Genomic DNA, 16,170 nt, shown 5'->3' with positions numbered 1-16,170 from the left:
AGATAACCACTAAGCCAAGGGTCAGGCATGCTCCACCGCTGCACCACCCCCTGCAGGGTTCCTAGAGCACAGGCATGAACAAATCGAAAAAGCAGATGTCCTGGAAATGGAGGAGCAGCATCAGCAGCTGCGTCAGATCTCCTCAGATTTCCAGGATGTTGGTGCCCAAGATGCCACATGGCATACTGAGAAAGAGACCATGTACATGCTGCGCCAGCTTAGAAAGGGGACAGTCACTCAGAAGGAGATGACTGGGATCAGCCACCCGAAAAGACTTTTGGGAGGACTGATTGCTGCCGCCACTGTTGTGTGTTTGCTATTTCTGGTAGGTTTGTGTGCTACTGGCACTCTCACCCTGACTGCCCCAAGAAGGCAGGTGTCAGAGGTGCCAGAGGGTAGTGACAGACTGTATCAACAGCAGCAAAAGTTGGAAAGCTTAGGGAAAACCCTACAGGCAACTTCCTATGCAACAGGGTTGAATCTTATCCCCCACCTAGTGGACATGATTGTTGGTGTTATACAGTGGGTTTATGCTTGTGTGCAACAGGCCAGAATGTTGACACAAGACCTGTTAAGGGAGCTTAGTGCCACTGTAGCCAGTCTAGCCATAGCACAAATCCTAACCCACTTGATTTCACTCTTCTCAGTAGAGGAGTATGTGACATTAAACCCATTGCTCATAGCTCACCCAGAAGGCAATCCAAGATTGAATTCGGTTCCAAATCTTGAGATGGGTATGGCTACCAAAGCTATCCATTGGCTGTGTCTAACTGATCCACCAATGAAGGGTGTAAAGCTACTAACGAGCAGAGGGAGGTTAATGAACCCCATGAAGAGCAGATGGGAAGTAAATGGCTGGTCAGCACACCACATTTAACTGTCACTATAACTTGTGACAGGCATGATACAGCTACCACAATGCAGCTACCTAACCAACAGTTTCCTGCAAGTTCCCAAGGAGGCCATAGTACAGCATGGTAACTTAACACTGTACGGTCTGCAACCAGACAACATAAGACCAAACTTGAGGTCGTGGATGCCTTCAGGTGCCACACTATTGAATTGGATAGAAATCCAAGAAACAGTAAGCCCTGAAGATGTACAGGTAGTTAGTTTGCTTTAATGGAACAAACCTCCAAACCACCCTGGCAGGTGCCCAACACAGGTGTCATGGTTCATCAGGGGGGCTGGGAACAGGAACCGGTGTTATTGTAACACTGGTGCTGGGAAGCTGGATCATGACTGACAATGTACTCTGAATGCTGTACTCTTACATCAAGATGTACTCCGGGTAGCACGAATGAGTCAAAGGTAGCATTTCAAAAGAAAGGAAGTTACCTCTTCCCCAAATATCTGCCTACAGAGGTATCAGATACTGACAGTGAACTTCCTGATTTGTAATGCCTAGACTGAGATGATGTCTCCTACCTTGTTTATACATACTCCAGATGTTATTCATCCTGTTTGTTCCCAATGCTGGTTCCGGTATGAATTCTCGAGGAGTAATGTGGACATTTAAGGTTAATGTTCTAATGACAAGGGACATCACTTAACTCTGTTTTGTTTTGAAGGCAACAACGCCTCAGGACCTCGTGACCTTCAAAAAGGGGGGATATGTAGAGGCAATGCTTGTTAATAAGACAGAATTAAGTGTTGCTGTGCTTTCCCAAATGAGGCCCCATCTCTCTCTTCATCTCTGTGGCTGCACCACAGAGAAACTATTCATGCAGGCTGATTTAAAGATGTTTTCTTTTGATAAGGGACAGCTCCCAAATGGGGATGCACTTAGCTGAGCCTGGCTATCATGATCAATGGTCATCCATTGGCGCCTATCTGTCTAGGGAGTGCCAGATGGACATCTGGATTGCATTCCTAGGTGTCAGGAGTAAGTGACTCATATCTCACCTTGATCAACCAGTCAGGGATTGGTAGGGCCATGTAACCCATGTGGGACTCTGATGCCCATTAAACTTTCAGCCAATGACAAGCTGAAGTTCCTCCAGGTAAAAACAGGCAACAGAGAGCCTGGAGAAGGAGAACTAGTAGGACTATTCCAGTAGGAGAATTCTAAGGAGAATTCCAGGGGTGCAAGACAAATCCATGGCAGGACGGCCCAGGAGCAGAAGGCTCCCAAGGGCAGGACATTCTCACAGCGCGCCTCTTGACCATCCTGAGACTCAGCCCGGACAACCACGGAACGGCCAGTGCGTCTGAGTGCCAGTACTTTCCTCTGTTCTAAAAGTCGAGAGCGGAGGTTGCCACGAGTAACCAGAGGATCCACCCGAGGTTAGCATCAGCAGCAAACCTCATGAACAGGTCAGAACTGTGGACAGCTGAATCACTATTCAGAACAAGCGCTTCATCAGGAACGAATCGGTCCTCTTCCTGACCTGCTGGGACCCACAGTCATCTTTTCTCCTGTGCACAAACTTTGCTAGTTAAAGCCAACACTAACTAGCCGGTCAGTGAGCATCAGCAGCGCACCGTCGCAAGCAGCACAGCACAGCCTGGCACCTAGCCAGAGAGTGCGGATTGGATAGCAACAGCCTGCAACTGTTCCTTTGTGCCCACAGGAGATCTGAATCCCGAGAGATTGGATGAGTATTCAACTTCACTGCATTACAGCTCGAGAATTCCATTGTTATCCCAACCAGTTGATATCAGTTTAATTCCTAAGAGTTATGTACTTGTTTTGAGTATCTAATGTAGAAGTTGTAATCAAGTTCAAATATGAAACGGTCTAGATGAATGATATACTGAACGTATGTCCTCTTGATATATGTAACTCTTTGTAACTGAATGAATATATACCTTTTGTATTCTGATAACCCTCTCGATAAGATCTGTTAGGTTTACATGCATATTCTATGTATTAATAAATGTATCCTCGTGTATTAGTACCTGTGTGTGTGCGTTGTTTGAGTTATATCGCATAGTTGGATTCTAAAGCCATTAAAATAATTATTTTTGTGACTTACACAAAAATAATTTTTGGCTACAATTAATAATTGTCCCCGTAAATGCCCAAACTCTACAGAACTGGTGCCTCGTGAGAGCACACTACACCAGCTTCCGCGGGCTTGCAATACAATCGGCGAAAGCGAAAGCGAGAGCAAGGTGTTTAAAGACAGATTTTGTCGTGGTGACATCATGGTAGAAAGAAACGAACTTGTTACGTCTCAACAGAAACGCTCTTTAGCTCTTTCGGCTTTATGCAGAGAACAGCGTCTGTCGAGATCACTTTTGAGTCAGCGGGAAACGCCCTGTGCTGTCAGTTTGATTTCATATTGCTCGTAGCGGCGCCCGGCTTTTGTCTGTCAAACGTTAGGTTGCGCTCCTTCATGCTGCATCGTCGGCATGAGTGGAGCTTTTTAAACGTCTGTACTTACTGCGCCCCATAAGAAATCGTTTGTCCCCGTTCAAAAGAGATTGTGCGATGTCCTGCAGGGTTCGCAAAGCAAACCTTTGACAGTTTGAAAAGAGGAATTTATTCTGCTTCCTGTGCGTGCAGTAGTTACAAAGTTGAACGTCTTTACACGATCTGCTGCAGTTTTCAGTGGGCGGGCTTTGTCAGATGGCTTGGAAAAACGCACTGTGTTTCGGCTCGGGAAACATCATGAGCAGCTATACTGTGTATAGCTGACTTTTAACGCATACAGAATTCATTAGAAATCATTGATTTCTCCAATTAACAAGGGTCCCTTAAAGGATGAGTCAAAGTAACGTTTAATCGGATTAGTTTCCTTAGAGCTGGTTCAGAGTTTGCTCAAGAGTGTACCTTTCACAGATGCGCAAAGAAGAATGTTGGGGGTGCACGCTTCAAGGCGCCTTACAGCTATAAGGAGCGATTCGAGATGATTCGTGGCGTGTGCTCGTTCCCATATACCGTACGCCCCGGGGTGCAGTGCTAAGATGACGTACAATACCGCTTGGGCACGTAACGGCGTTATATGCAAGTGCGGGACGTGAGGGTTTTCGTTTGTTCGTTTTGTTTTGCTCTGCTTTGCTTTGTTTTGCTTTCCATCGCGTTGGTAAGAGCGTAAATAAAAAGGCGATTCCTGCGTCTACCACTAATGTAAGAGCTATTTCAAGTGCGACGTGGTGCGGCTTTTCAAATGCTTGTGGGCATTTCTCTGTTGTTGATTCTTTTTTTGTGTGTAACAAAGTGGCATTTTCATGTCCGGACGGGGAGACTTTATCATTCCGACATGAAGCCACCCTTAAGTCCTCTGAGGCGTGTCTGTCTGCAAGGCTTGTATTTTGGAAATGTTTTTTTGAAACGGAGAACGACTTTGAAATAGGCTTCCGCCGGCGCCTCGCGATCCAGGTAAGATTGTATCAAAAACGCAGCCGCGGCGGGGCTTGCTGTAGTCGTGGCCGAGTGGTTAAGGCGATGGACTAGAAATCAATTGGGGTCTCCCCGCGCAGGTTCGAATCCTGCCGACTACGTTGTCCACCTCCTGTCGTTGTGTTCCGGCGCAAGCAAAGAAACGTGCCTCTTTGCTGTTCCTGGTGGTTTTAAAACGCCAAATCGCTTGTACCCGCTGCCTTGGAAATAAATTCTTCAGCGTCTGCGAATGGCATTTTGCAGCTGGAAGCAGATGTCGACGCTTTTTGCACAGAGCACCAAAAAAGCGTCTTTTTTGAAGGCCCAGACACTGAGCATTGGTGGTTCAGTGGTCGAATTCTTGCCTGCCCCGCTGGAGGCTCGGGTTCGATTCCCGGCCAATGCAGTGGCTTTTGCAGCGAGCGGCTCCATCACTTGCATCCCCTTGCAACTCGCAACTGAAAACCCACTGAAGCTAAGCAGGTGTGAGCCAGGTCAGTACCCGGATGAGGGTGAGCTACAGGGAAAAACAAAGCTTCCAGCTGGAAGCGGTGTTAATGGTGCCGGCGGGGGGGCGCTCACCCTGAGGTCTGTGCGGGTCCCAATGCCCCAGTATAGTGACGGATATGCTGTGTTGTAAAAGGGCGCTGTCTTTTGGATGAGATGTAAAACCGAGGTCACAGCGCTCTGTGGTCATTCAAAATGACCACCAAAACCTTTGACAAAAGCTCTTGGTAATTGATGGTCTTCAATAATGCTTCTCCTTTAGGTACATTTTAAATCAGCTGAAAAATGCTGTGAAATGGGGGGGCACTTCAGGCCAGTGTAGGATTTGGGTTACAAGAACCATGAAACTGCACGAGAAAGCCCGTACACTGAATTACACGGCTTTCTATTCAAAGGAGGACAAAAGAAATTCCCTGAGTTCGATTTTTTGCAGCACAGAGAGGAGCACTGTTGTGAGGCCGGTTAGCTCAGTTGGTTCGAGCGTGGTGCTAATAACGCCTAATCGTACGGGCCAGGTCCTTTTCTCCTTTCTTACCAAAGCTGTTAGGTTCCTTTCCGTGGTGAGATGGGTTGTCATGCAACACTGCCACATAGTGCCGACAGACAAGAGTGTTGCGGGAGAAGAGAAAAGTGTTTGAAGATTTAAGAGTGTCTTAGGTGGAGCCAAAATCAAGTGTCACAAATGAAAGTGGTTGGATTTCCAATGTTTAATATGGTAAAAATAAGCGGAAGTTATCTGCCGGTCCGGCACAGTCTGCCATGCTTTTGTCATATACTGTAAAGTGGTGTCGAACTGGAGCCTCACCATTTGCATATGTGAGGCTCCAGTTATACATCGAGTGTCACATTAAATGACAAAAATGAAGAGAGTTAAAGCAGCTGGAGAGGTTTTCTTACAACTTTTGAGCTGACACAGTTTTGGAAAATGTTTCCTTCACGCTGCACTGTACAATATAGGCAGCCAAGAGTTTCCAAAACAAAACAGAATTGACAGATAGGAGAAAATTCCCACTCGTCCTGAAGTTCCCAAAATCCAGCACTGAGCGTAAACAAAGTGTCTAAGTAGGGTGGGAATGCTAACACTAACCCTAGCTGGAGTTTGAGCAAACCAGCACTGAGAGTAAAAAGATGAGTCAAAGTAACGTCTAATCGGATTAGTTTCCTTAGAGCTGGTTCAGAGTTTGCTCAAGAGTTTACCTTTCACAGATGCGCAAAGAAGAATGTTGGGGGTGCACGCTTCAAGGCACCTTACAGCTGTAGAGACTGATTCGAGACGATTCATGGCGTGTGCTCGTTCCCATATACCGTACGCCCCGGGGTGCAGTGCTAGGATGACGTACAATACCGCTTGGGCACGTAACGGCGTTATATGCAAGTGCGGACGTGAGGGTTTTCATTTGTTCGTTTTGTTTTGCTCTGCTTTGCTTTGTTTTGCTTTCCATCGCGTTGGTAAGAGCGTAAATAAAAAGGCGATTCCTGCGTCTACCACTAAGGTAAGAGCTATTTCAAGTGCGGCGTGGTGCGGCTTTTCAAATGCTCAACAGGATGACTTCGCATGCACGCGTGTGTGCAACCATGTCTGCTTACGTGCAAACGGGCGTGGTTTCATGTATGCAAAAAACTTTCCTGGGCTCTTCTGAAGCACATAAAATTATTTGGAGATATACATTTGTCTTGTTTTCCTCTTAGGCTCTAGAATTGATAACTTTTTTTTCATTTTTGGCATTTTTCATAATTTTCTAGAAAGTGGTTGCAAGCCCGATATCATGCAAAGAAAGTTCAGGATTCGGGGATCAGTCAATGGATTTTCTTCAAAGTTGGATTTTTGCACTCTGTTGACCAAGAGATGTTGTTCTATAATGTTTTTTTTTCAAATTTAAAAATATCATTTTTTCATGGAGCTTTGAAGGGGATGGATTCACCCTCCTTTAGCCAGGACAGAGCTCCAGGAGCCTGCGTAGGATTCTAGCTTTCTCCCCTTGCAGGCACCTGGCACAGAAGACAATATTTTTTTCCTTAAAATCTTTTTTTTGTGTTCCTTGTTGCTCCAAACTTAATTCTATTCACTTTTAATTAGAGATTATATTAAAAATAGTGCAATAAATGACTAATTTCACTAAAAATACTAAAAGTAATATAAAACGGATGTTTTTAACTTTATTGTAGTGTTTTAGAAACTAATATGTCTTCAAAAATGGTTATTTTTCACTCCTAGGAATGAAAGCTGTTGTTATATGATGTTTATTTTCAAATTTTGAAAAAGCAAAGGATTCTAGCTTTCTCCCCTTGCAGGCATCGGACACAGAGAACCTCATGGTTTTCCTAAAAATCATTTTTTATGTTCCCTGGTGTTCCAAACTTAGTTTTAATCAATTTTAATTTGTTATGTTACAAACAGGGTAATAAAGTCTTAATTGGACTATAACTAATGTCATATTGTCTGCTACAAAACTGATATTTTCAGCTCTATTGTAGAGATTCTAGAATCAACTAATAAAGAATTGAAATAAAAAAAGGGCATAAGAAGACATTACCAACAACGACCACATGATGGAGATATTGTCTAGACATTACCAACAACGACCACAAGATGGAGATATTGTCTAGACATTACCAACAACGACCACAAGATGGAGATATTTTCCAAAGAGGCAAGAGGGGCAAAGCTGCGATAAGGTAAAATCATTTTTTGAAAGAGATTGTTGTCAGAATGCACATCCGTATCCCAAACAGAATCTCTAGTAAAATATGATCATTTGTGAAACAGGCAAATGAGTGTCAGCTACAATATGATTGCTACATATCTGCATTTGTTGGTATTTAAGGAGTAAGAGTGCAGGTTTAAACCTGCGATCCAGTGTGTTGAAGAATTTCACAACACTACCTCTAGCACATATGGAAATAAATCCTCATAATGATTATTGCCCTGGGCATGTACCAAAAAATCAGTGAGCATATATATATATATCACTGGGTTGAAGCTAGAAACACAGAATAACTGCAAACACATCCTAAATACAGTGTTCCAGCACCTTTGACCTCATCCAGAACGTATCATTTCTTGAAAGGGATTGCTGTCCGAATGCACATCTGAATCCCAAACAGAATCTCTAGTAAAATACGATCATTTGTGAAACAGGCAAATGACTGTCTCAGGGGCCCATTTCTCATTGTCAGACACATGTATGCAATGCTTTCACTGTGCATTGAGCAATAGGGATCAAAAACAGAATGGAAACAGACATGGAAACCAACGAGGATGGGATTTGAACCCATGCGTGCAAAGCACAATGGATTAGCAATCCATCGCCTTAACCACTCGGCCACCTCGTTAACAAAACTGGGCTGTCCCAACTGGGTTGGCGCGCTCCAGATGATCTTTTTCTTTTTTTTCCCTCGTACTCGAGGGTCATTTTCCTGTTCCACATGCGATTTCAACATTTTCCTTGGGAGATGTCAAGCCAGCAAGCCACTGCTGTGGTTCAGTGGCCAGCGTGGAGTTCAGTGGCCCTGTTGTACACAGAAAGCACATTGAGCTCCTTGGACATGAAAAGTTCCAGATAAAAGCCATTTGTCATCCTTTCTCTTGGTGTCGATGTTGCTATTGTATGTAAAGGTGGCAACTTGCTCAGCGAGCAGGCGGAGCACACACCGAATGCAGATGTGTCTGAGTGGTGTGTCCAAGTGGCTGCAAAAGGACAGCACTCCCGGGGCGCTGTGGCTTAGTTGGTTAAAGCGCCTGTCTAGTAAACAGGAGGCCCTGGGTCTGAATCCCAGTGGATAACCGCCTACGGCTAGACTTAATTAAATGCAAGTATTCATTTCCTGTCTTTAACACGACTTGTTTTTCTTAAAATGGATGCAACTTGCAAAACATGAAATACAAACCTTGCTAATCAGCGCTAGCAGCTGGCAAAAAAAAAGAAGTCAGCAATGTTTTTTTTCTTTAACCTTAACCCTGCTAATGGAGAAGAGTTAAACGACCGAGTCTATGCAGCTTAAACGGTGCGCACGTCGGGTTCTTAGCTGAAAGGGTGGTAAATCACGCTCACCCCAGTCCTTAATCTTTTAAAGAGGATACAAAATTGAACCTAGTCGCCACATCACATACATCCTGTTCAATGATAAAAAGGTAACATCTATCCTCGCTCCAGAGTAAATCTCACGTTGAGGGCATATTTTTTTTCACTTTACCGTGAATCGGGCTCGGCTGCACAGAGGAGAGAGCAGAGCAATGAGGTCACGGGGACAGGGGAGTCACACGCTGGCGGTTTGAATACGCGGAAGATCACTGAGGGATCCACAGTATATGGACCCTCCGTGCGCAATCAGTCCGCACTCCGGACTCTGAAACCTGCCATCCGAGTTAAGATCTCGGCAGAACCTGAGGCGCAGTTCCTTCTTAAAACGTAATCTGGTGAGCATTTCTAGAATCGTACTTGTATAGATGCAGCCTTTAATGTGTTGCTAGGTTAAAATTGATGACTTCTTGTATTTCAGTAGGCAACTGCCCTCTTGATTTTGGATTTAATTTCTTTATTACAGTGGCGCTTTTATGAAGCCAAGGGACCAGGGAGCTGCCCCAGTACTGGGATGGCCAGTTCGAAATCATAGAAACTATTGTCAATTCCAGTCCCATGTCAGTGCGAGCAGGGATTTTGACATCTTGTTTTGCTATGTTCTGCACCAACAGGCAGGTGGCTCGGCCATTCCGTTCCAGTGTGGGGGTACAACAGACTGCTAGGTTCAGTCTGATAAACTGAGCTGATGGTTGGAAGAAAACCATCTCAGCGTCCATTCTCTGTCCCTTCTTTAGGACAAGGCGTACCGGAAACCCTGCTGTTGACGCAGGAACGATCAGGTCCGATTCGTTTACTACCTGGCAGGCCTGAGGAATCGTCTGACCTGACCGAATGTTCTCGGGGTCACCGCTTAGAGAGTGGGCATCTGGGTCCACCCGTTTCCACAGCACACTGTTTACTGTGTCCAGCTGGGCGCCCAGTCGAACCAATAGGTCTGCACCAATGCAGACCGAATGGGTCAGCTGAGGTGCTACCTGGAAGTAGTGAGCAAACTTCCTTTTTCCGATGGAGATGGAAGCTACACAGCTTCCTTTGCTCCAAATGGACCTATGAGGTGGGGGTGCCCACCACAGAACCTGTGACTGCGTCACCAGGGTCACCTGACAGCTTCGCGACAGGTCCTCGAACAGACCTTCACTGATTATGGACTTCTCAGAGCTGAGGCTAAGAATTACATCATCAACCTGCACTTCTGCCACCTGGACCCCCTCCCACCACCATGGGGTGGTAGTCCTGGACCCCCTGAGGTACCAGGGTGCACAGAAAGGACTCCCATTCATTACCGGACAGGGAGATCCACTCTTCTTCAGGGATGAAAAGGGGGTGTGCTTTACCTGGCGGGTCAAGCAGCTGCTCGGAGCACTGCTCCTGTAGTTGGGAGACCGTGGGAGTGCTGGCCTGGGCAGGACTTCCCTGTAGTTTTGGAAAGCAAGAAGAGACATTTATTCTCGTCCAGAGGAACCAGGAGGAACCTCCAACTCAGCTATAGTGTTCAGTGGGCACTGTGTGATCACAGCATAACCACTGAATCCCCCTTTTTGCTGTGCAACAGGCTTAGGGTTTTTGACCTGAGCCCACAATTTTCCACGCTGGCAGTCCACCAGAGGCTCCAGCCTGTCAAGCAGGTCTTGGCCAATGAGTAGTGGCTCTCTTTTTAACCTAGAGATGTAAACAGGATGCACCATGTTCATTGGCCCGAACCTAAGTGCCACCCACACTCGGTGTGTGATCCTGGCATGATCCTGGGTATAGCTGGAAATATCTATCTTACACGGTTCTACCTTAAGTCTGATGCCTTTTCCTTTCGCTACTCATTTGAGCTCGCTGAGTAGATCGGCTGACATCAAACTAATTTCAGCCCCAGTGTCAATCAGTGCTTCTCTATCTAAGACGTTTTCAAGAAAAACCTTGATATAAATACGCCTTGCTTTGCCTTTCTGGCTGAGATTCCCTAAGAATTGTTGGAAGCCTGCCTTTTCTTTGACTTCAGGGGCGGGGTCAGCGCCCAACTCAGAGTCACAGCCTTCTTCCAGGCAGGAACCCTCCCACCCAATCAGATAGACTGAGGGAGGGGCTTGGGACGGATCCCCGCCTCCTCCAGTGAGAAGGGGCGTGGTCCCCCTAAGCTCATTCACACTTCTGGCATTCGGTGCAGAAGGTTTACCCTGTCCTGATCTCTCAGGCAGGGCTTGTTCAAGCCTGGCCAGGCGGGCTGCAGTCGACTCCCTTCGTCCAGTCTTATGATAGACTCTGCCTGAGCCCTTGCCTTCCCCGTAGCGCTCACGGCGGCTCTGACGCTTAGTGCGGTCCTGCCTGCCTATTTTGTGCCGGGGCTTAGCGAGCTCAGGAACCTCAGCTGCCTCGAGCTGAGGCGAGTCGTCAACCCTGCTGGCTTTAGTGGCGAACACGGCCGTTTTAGCAGGTTTTCGCTCTGAGGAAGCAGAGACTTCAGCTCCCCAGGCTTTTTGAGCCAACCTTCTAATGTCAGCCATTTTCATCGCTGTGTGTGCATCACAATCATTTTCCTGACTGAGGGATGCAGATTAGCAATGAATAAACCTTTGAAATTCACGTTCTCTTCGCAACCCTCTTCATTCCGCCCTGCAAAATAAGTGCGCCTAAGCCTCTGATAATAGTCGCGAGGGGCTTCAGCTTTTTCGTGCTTAATATGGTGCACAGCAGCCACGGCAGCTATGGGATCGATAAAAGCCGAAAATTCTCCGATCATTGCCTGACACAGCTCCTCAAAGCTATTACAGACTTCCGGTCCTTGTCTAGACATCCACTCGTGGATCGCTCGGCTGGTAGTTTTCCTTACTTACATAGCCTTTTCCTGTTCGGACGCTTCGGGCATAAACTGCAAAGTATATCTCAGCTCATCGATGTAGGTCTCCACATTATTCCCTGACACTGACGGGTCAAACCTTTCTACATCTTTGGCTAACTGCCTCAGGGAGTGGAGGTTAATTTTTACGGTTTCTCCGCGGGCAGGGAGACGGCCGTGATCAGGAGCAGGGGGTCTATGCCTGAACTGACTCGCCCTTGCGTTTCGCGCAGGACTCGGCGATCTCCCCCATGCCGATCCGACCACAGACCCTGGCCGGGAGAAACCTCCTCCCGGCGCGCTGGGTGAGCGCTCCGGGCTGCTAGGTGGGCTGGCATGCAAGTGGGATCTAGTCTATTTTGCTTCCAGTACGGCAGCATCTGACTCCTTTTGCCTTTCCTGGCTGAGCTCATTTAAACTCTCAATTTCTTTTTCTTTTTCTTTCGAGCTCCCTTCCAGGTCTCTCCTAGCTACCTCAGCCGCAGTTTCTCTAGCAGACAAGTCATCTAATTTACCTAAAACTTCCCTGAGTCAGTCTTCACTTTCCTCATTTTTCACTCTCTTTTCTCTGATTATATCCAACAACTCGACTCGCACCACCTTATATCTTTCTAGCGTTCCCTGAAGCTTTTGAAACTTTGTCAGCTCGGACAAAGACAGTTCCAGCTGTTTAGCTAGATTTAAGGTGAAACTCGATAGGACCAGAACTGCGTTCACAGACACTCCTGTGTTAAGCTGGTTCGCTACCTTAGCTACTAAATCTACTTGCAGCTTCTCAATATCATCAAAGTTCAACTTTTCGATACCACTCCAGTAACCAGGATTGTCGTCGCTAGAAATAGTACTTATAAGCGACTCCACTTCAGACATTTTAGCAGCCATTGTCATTACGTCAGAAAAACTTTAAGAGTATTACTTTTTTTTTTCTTTTTCCAAAATACAGTATGGAATCTAGACACCCGAGCAGATGGATTTCCAATCAGCACACGTTACACTAAACGCTAGAAAACAGGGGGATTTCTTTACGCAGTTATCAGCACACCCGGTATTCGCGTATAGAAGCCGCGGTGCTGTGCTGAACTTCAGTTATTCTGTGCGACTGATTCTCATTTCATTCTAAACTCACCCACCCAGGGACGCCATTAAATGTAATGGTTTGATGGGTTTACTGAGACAATTATTAATTGTAGCAGTAATCACAAGGTTGTTCGTTGGGGCTTTTAGAAAATCAATCGTCAGAACAACTAACAACGCACACACAGGGGTTCAATACACTAGATACATTTATTAATATAAATTGTGCACCAAACATATACTAGTCTGCCTGGATACGAGTGGCAGACCTTACTGTGAGGGTTATCAATATACAAGGTATATAATCCCGAAGAGATGCAAACACAAAGAGATACACAACAGAGAATATATGTCAATATATATCGTTCGGTTACCAAATCGCTAATCAGTGTTATTACCCACTGTTACTCCAAACTCGGAAGTAAATACATTACTCATGAATTAAATTGATAACAACTTGTGTTGAGGTACAATTAAATTCTCGAGACGCAATGTAGAACATGGGGTTTACTTATCCACTGTGTATGGATTTGGAATTTCCCGGCACGAACACCAAACCAGCTGACAGGCTCTGTTGCAGCCTCTGTTCCAGCGGTTGTCCAATGGGCGTTGTCCCGGCGTCCTCTGGCTACCGGCCAACCAGTCAAGGTGCAGCTCGGAGTAGGACGGGCGGAGGAATCTGACTGCGGCGCGCAGGGCAGTCGTTGCTCCGAGGGGATCTACCAGCAGTCCGGCTGGCTGGTAGAAAGTCTCTATGCACAGAGTGTGACCGCGAGTCCTCACAAGTCACTCTTGTGCCTGGGAAGAAGCTGGTTCGTTCCCGGTCCAGCACTGCTTCTGAATAAGCTATTCAGGTTGTCGACGAGGGTCCAACTGTAGGGTCCAACTGTCCAACACAAACACAATCTGTGGCGTTTAGCGTGACAGTCTTGCAGGCATCGTGCTGTCTCACTGCAATACTATACCGCTGGAGGAAACAGTCCATCTGGCCATGAAACTCATTTGAACGTCTAGCTACAGCAACTAACAATATCATGATTTATTCAGGATGTGTGGAATCACCACGTCCGTGCGCACACGTCCTTTCGATGCCAGTCCAACAAGTGCTCCGCATTAGCTGCGTCGGGGCTCCAGGGTGTCGCACCTCACCTCACCTCACCTCACCTCGCACTGCCCCCTCCTTGAATGTCTGCCGCTGGGCATGCCCCACTCTCCTCCGCCTTATCTTATCGCGTGTGAGCACCGACAATGGCCACAATGCCGGGGAATGGCACCTGTAAATTAATTCTCTTCTCTTGCAGCCTGAGATCATGTCCTTCTTTTGGCTCCCTCCAGTTCTGATAAAAAATCTCACTCTTAGATTTGTTAATTTTTGCGGATGAAGCCAAAGAGAAACGATCACAGCACTGCAGAGCTCTGCTAATTGAGGCATTGTCAGAGAGGAGCAGGGTCATCCATGTATAGAGATGTCTTTACCTCTCCTCCCCCACTTCCAGGCACTGGTATCCCATTAATGGCCTGATCCTGGCGCAAGGCACAGGCTAAGGGCTCCATAGCCAAAACGAATAACAAGGGGGATAATGGGCAGGCCTGCCTCACCTCTGAACAGACTTCAAAGGGGTGTGATCTATTGCCATTAACCATTACTCTGCTGTTGCTACCTGTGTACAGCAGGTTAATCCACTTTCTCATGATGGGGCAAAAATTCATGTGCTCAAGTACCAATGTTAAGTACTGCCGGTTTAGGCGGTCAAAGGCCTTTTCTAGGTCTACACCTAAAATGCACAGAGGGAGGGAGCGATCCTCTGAGTACAGACAGACATCCCTCAACAAGGCCAGGTTGTCGCTCATCAGGCGTCCTGCTATCCCACAAGTCTGTTCTTTCCCTACCAGTGAGGCCACTACATTTTGTAGGCGCAGGAAAAGGGCTTTGGACAGGATCTTAGTGTCCACGCCTAACAGGCTGAGGGGTCTCCAGTTCTTTATGTCATTCTTTGCTCCTTTCTTAAACAAGAGAGAGATAGTGCCTTCTCTTAAGGAGTCAGGCAGCAATTCTGTCTTATAGCTTCGCTCGAATAGGAGCAGTAGCGGATCCTGAAGCAGATCCCAAAAGGTGCAATAAAATTCTTTAGGGAGCCCGTCAGCACCCGGAGTTTTCCTCTTCTGTAAGCTCTCCATAGCCTGTCTCAGCTCTTCTATTGTCAAATCCCTCTCAAGTACTTCCCTATCTTCTTCACTCAAAACGTTTTCTAGCTTTGAGGTAAAAAAATGAATTTCTTCATCCTTTACCTCTGTAGAGCTGTACAGTCTTGAGTAGAAGGCCTTGGTGCAGGAGAGGATAGCACTCGGCTCTGTTCTCTCTCGTCCCTCCTCATCAACTACACTTTCCATGACAGACTTGGAGCCTACCACTTTCCTGAAAAAGAAGCGAGTACACTTCTCATTTTCTTCCAAGAACTGCACTCTGCTTCTTAACAGCACTCCTCGACTACTTTCTTCGGCTATGCTCCGGATGTCCTTTTTTAAAAGGGTGATATCCTCGAGCACAGCGAAGCCACTGTGCAGCATCGTGTAGAGACGCTGCAGCTGCCTCTGTTTCCTGGCTAGCACTCCTCTCCGTCTGGCAGCAGCCTTCCTTCCCTCAGCCATGAAAAAGGCCTTTGTCCTCATCTTCACCTCCTCCCACCACTCTCCTACTGACCCGTACAGACACTGCAAGGACAGCCACTGTGATAGTTTCTCCTTGTAGCGGGATACTACCCCCTCGTTCTCTAGCAGCTTAGTGTTGAGTTTCCATAGGCCTGGGCCAAAGACAGTCCCGCCCTTGAGTTCCACTCTACACCCTAAAGCCTGATGATCTGAGAAGAAGACAGGCTGAAGAGTGACCCCAACAACTTTCACTCTCTCTGAGACAAAGCAATAGTCAATTCTGGAGCTGCTATTCCTCCCTGACCATTTATATCCTGCTGTTGTGGGATATATACATCTATATGTGTCTGAGAGTTTAAAGTCTTGAACTAAGTTTTGCAGGGCCAGTGAGCTGGAATCCAATTTTATCGGAGAGCTAGACTGCCTGTCTGTGTGCTCTAAGATACAATTAAAATCCCCTCCCACTATCACGTCTGTGCTACTTAACAATAGGGGAGAGAGTGCCTTGAGTAGCTCCACCCTTCCTCCCACGTCAGTAGGACAATACACATTGATTAGCCGCAGGTTAACGGTCCCCCATTCCACATCCACACACAGCAACCTGCCATCTATGACCCTCTGAATACTTTTCAATTTGAAAGCCCATCCTTTGAAAAGAATGGCCACGCCAGAGGCTCTGTTGTTATTGTCCCCTGACCAAACAGAAG

At 46.6% G+C, this 16,170-nt stretch overlaps 2 non-coding genes across 2 annotated transcripts; one reads left to right on the top strand and one right to left on the bottom strand.

Moving 5' to 3' along the window:
* Positions 1–4,367: 4,367 nt before the first annotated feature.
* On the top strand, positions 4,368–4,449 carry trnas-aga (transfer RNA serine (anticodon AGA)). The gene has a single exon. It is a non-coding gene; the product is annotated as a tRNA-Ser (tRNA).
* A 3,636-nt stretch (positions 4,450–8,085) lies between these two features.
* On the bottom strand, positions 8,086–8,167 carry trnas-gcu (transfer RNA serine (anticodon GCU)). The gene has a single exon. It is a non-coding gene; the product is annotated as a tRNA-Ser (tRNA).
* Between the last annotated feature and the right edge of the window lie 8,003 nt (positions 8,168–16,170).

Source organism: Lepisosteus oculatus, unplaced genomic scaffold (genome assembly GCF_040954835.1).
Source record: "Lepisosteus oculatus isolate fLepOcu1 unplaced genomic scaffold, fLepOcu1.hap2 HAP2_SCAFFOLD_88, whole genome shotgun sequence".
Lineage (NCBI taxonomy): Eukaryota > Metazoa > Chordata > Actinopteri > Semionotiformes > Lepisosteidae > Lepisosteus > Lepisosteus oculatus.
The sequence above is the reverse complement of the archived record's forward strand: the minus strand, read 5'-3'. Positions and strand labels throughout refer to the sequence as shown.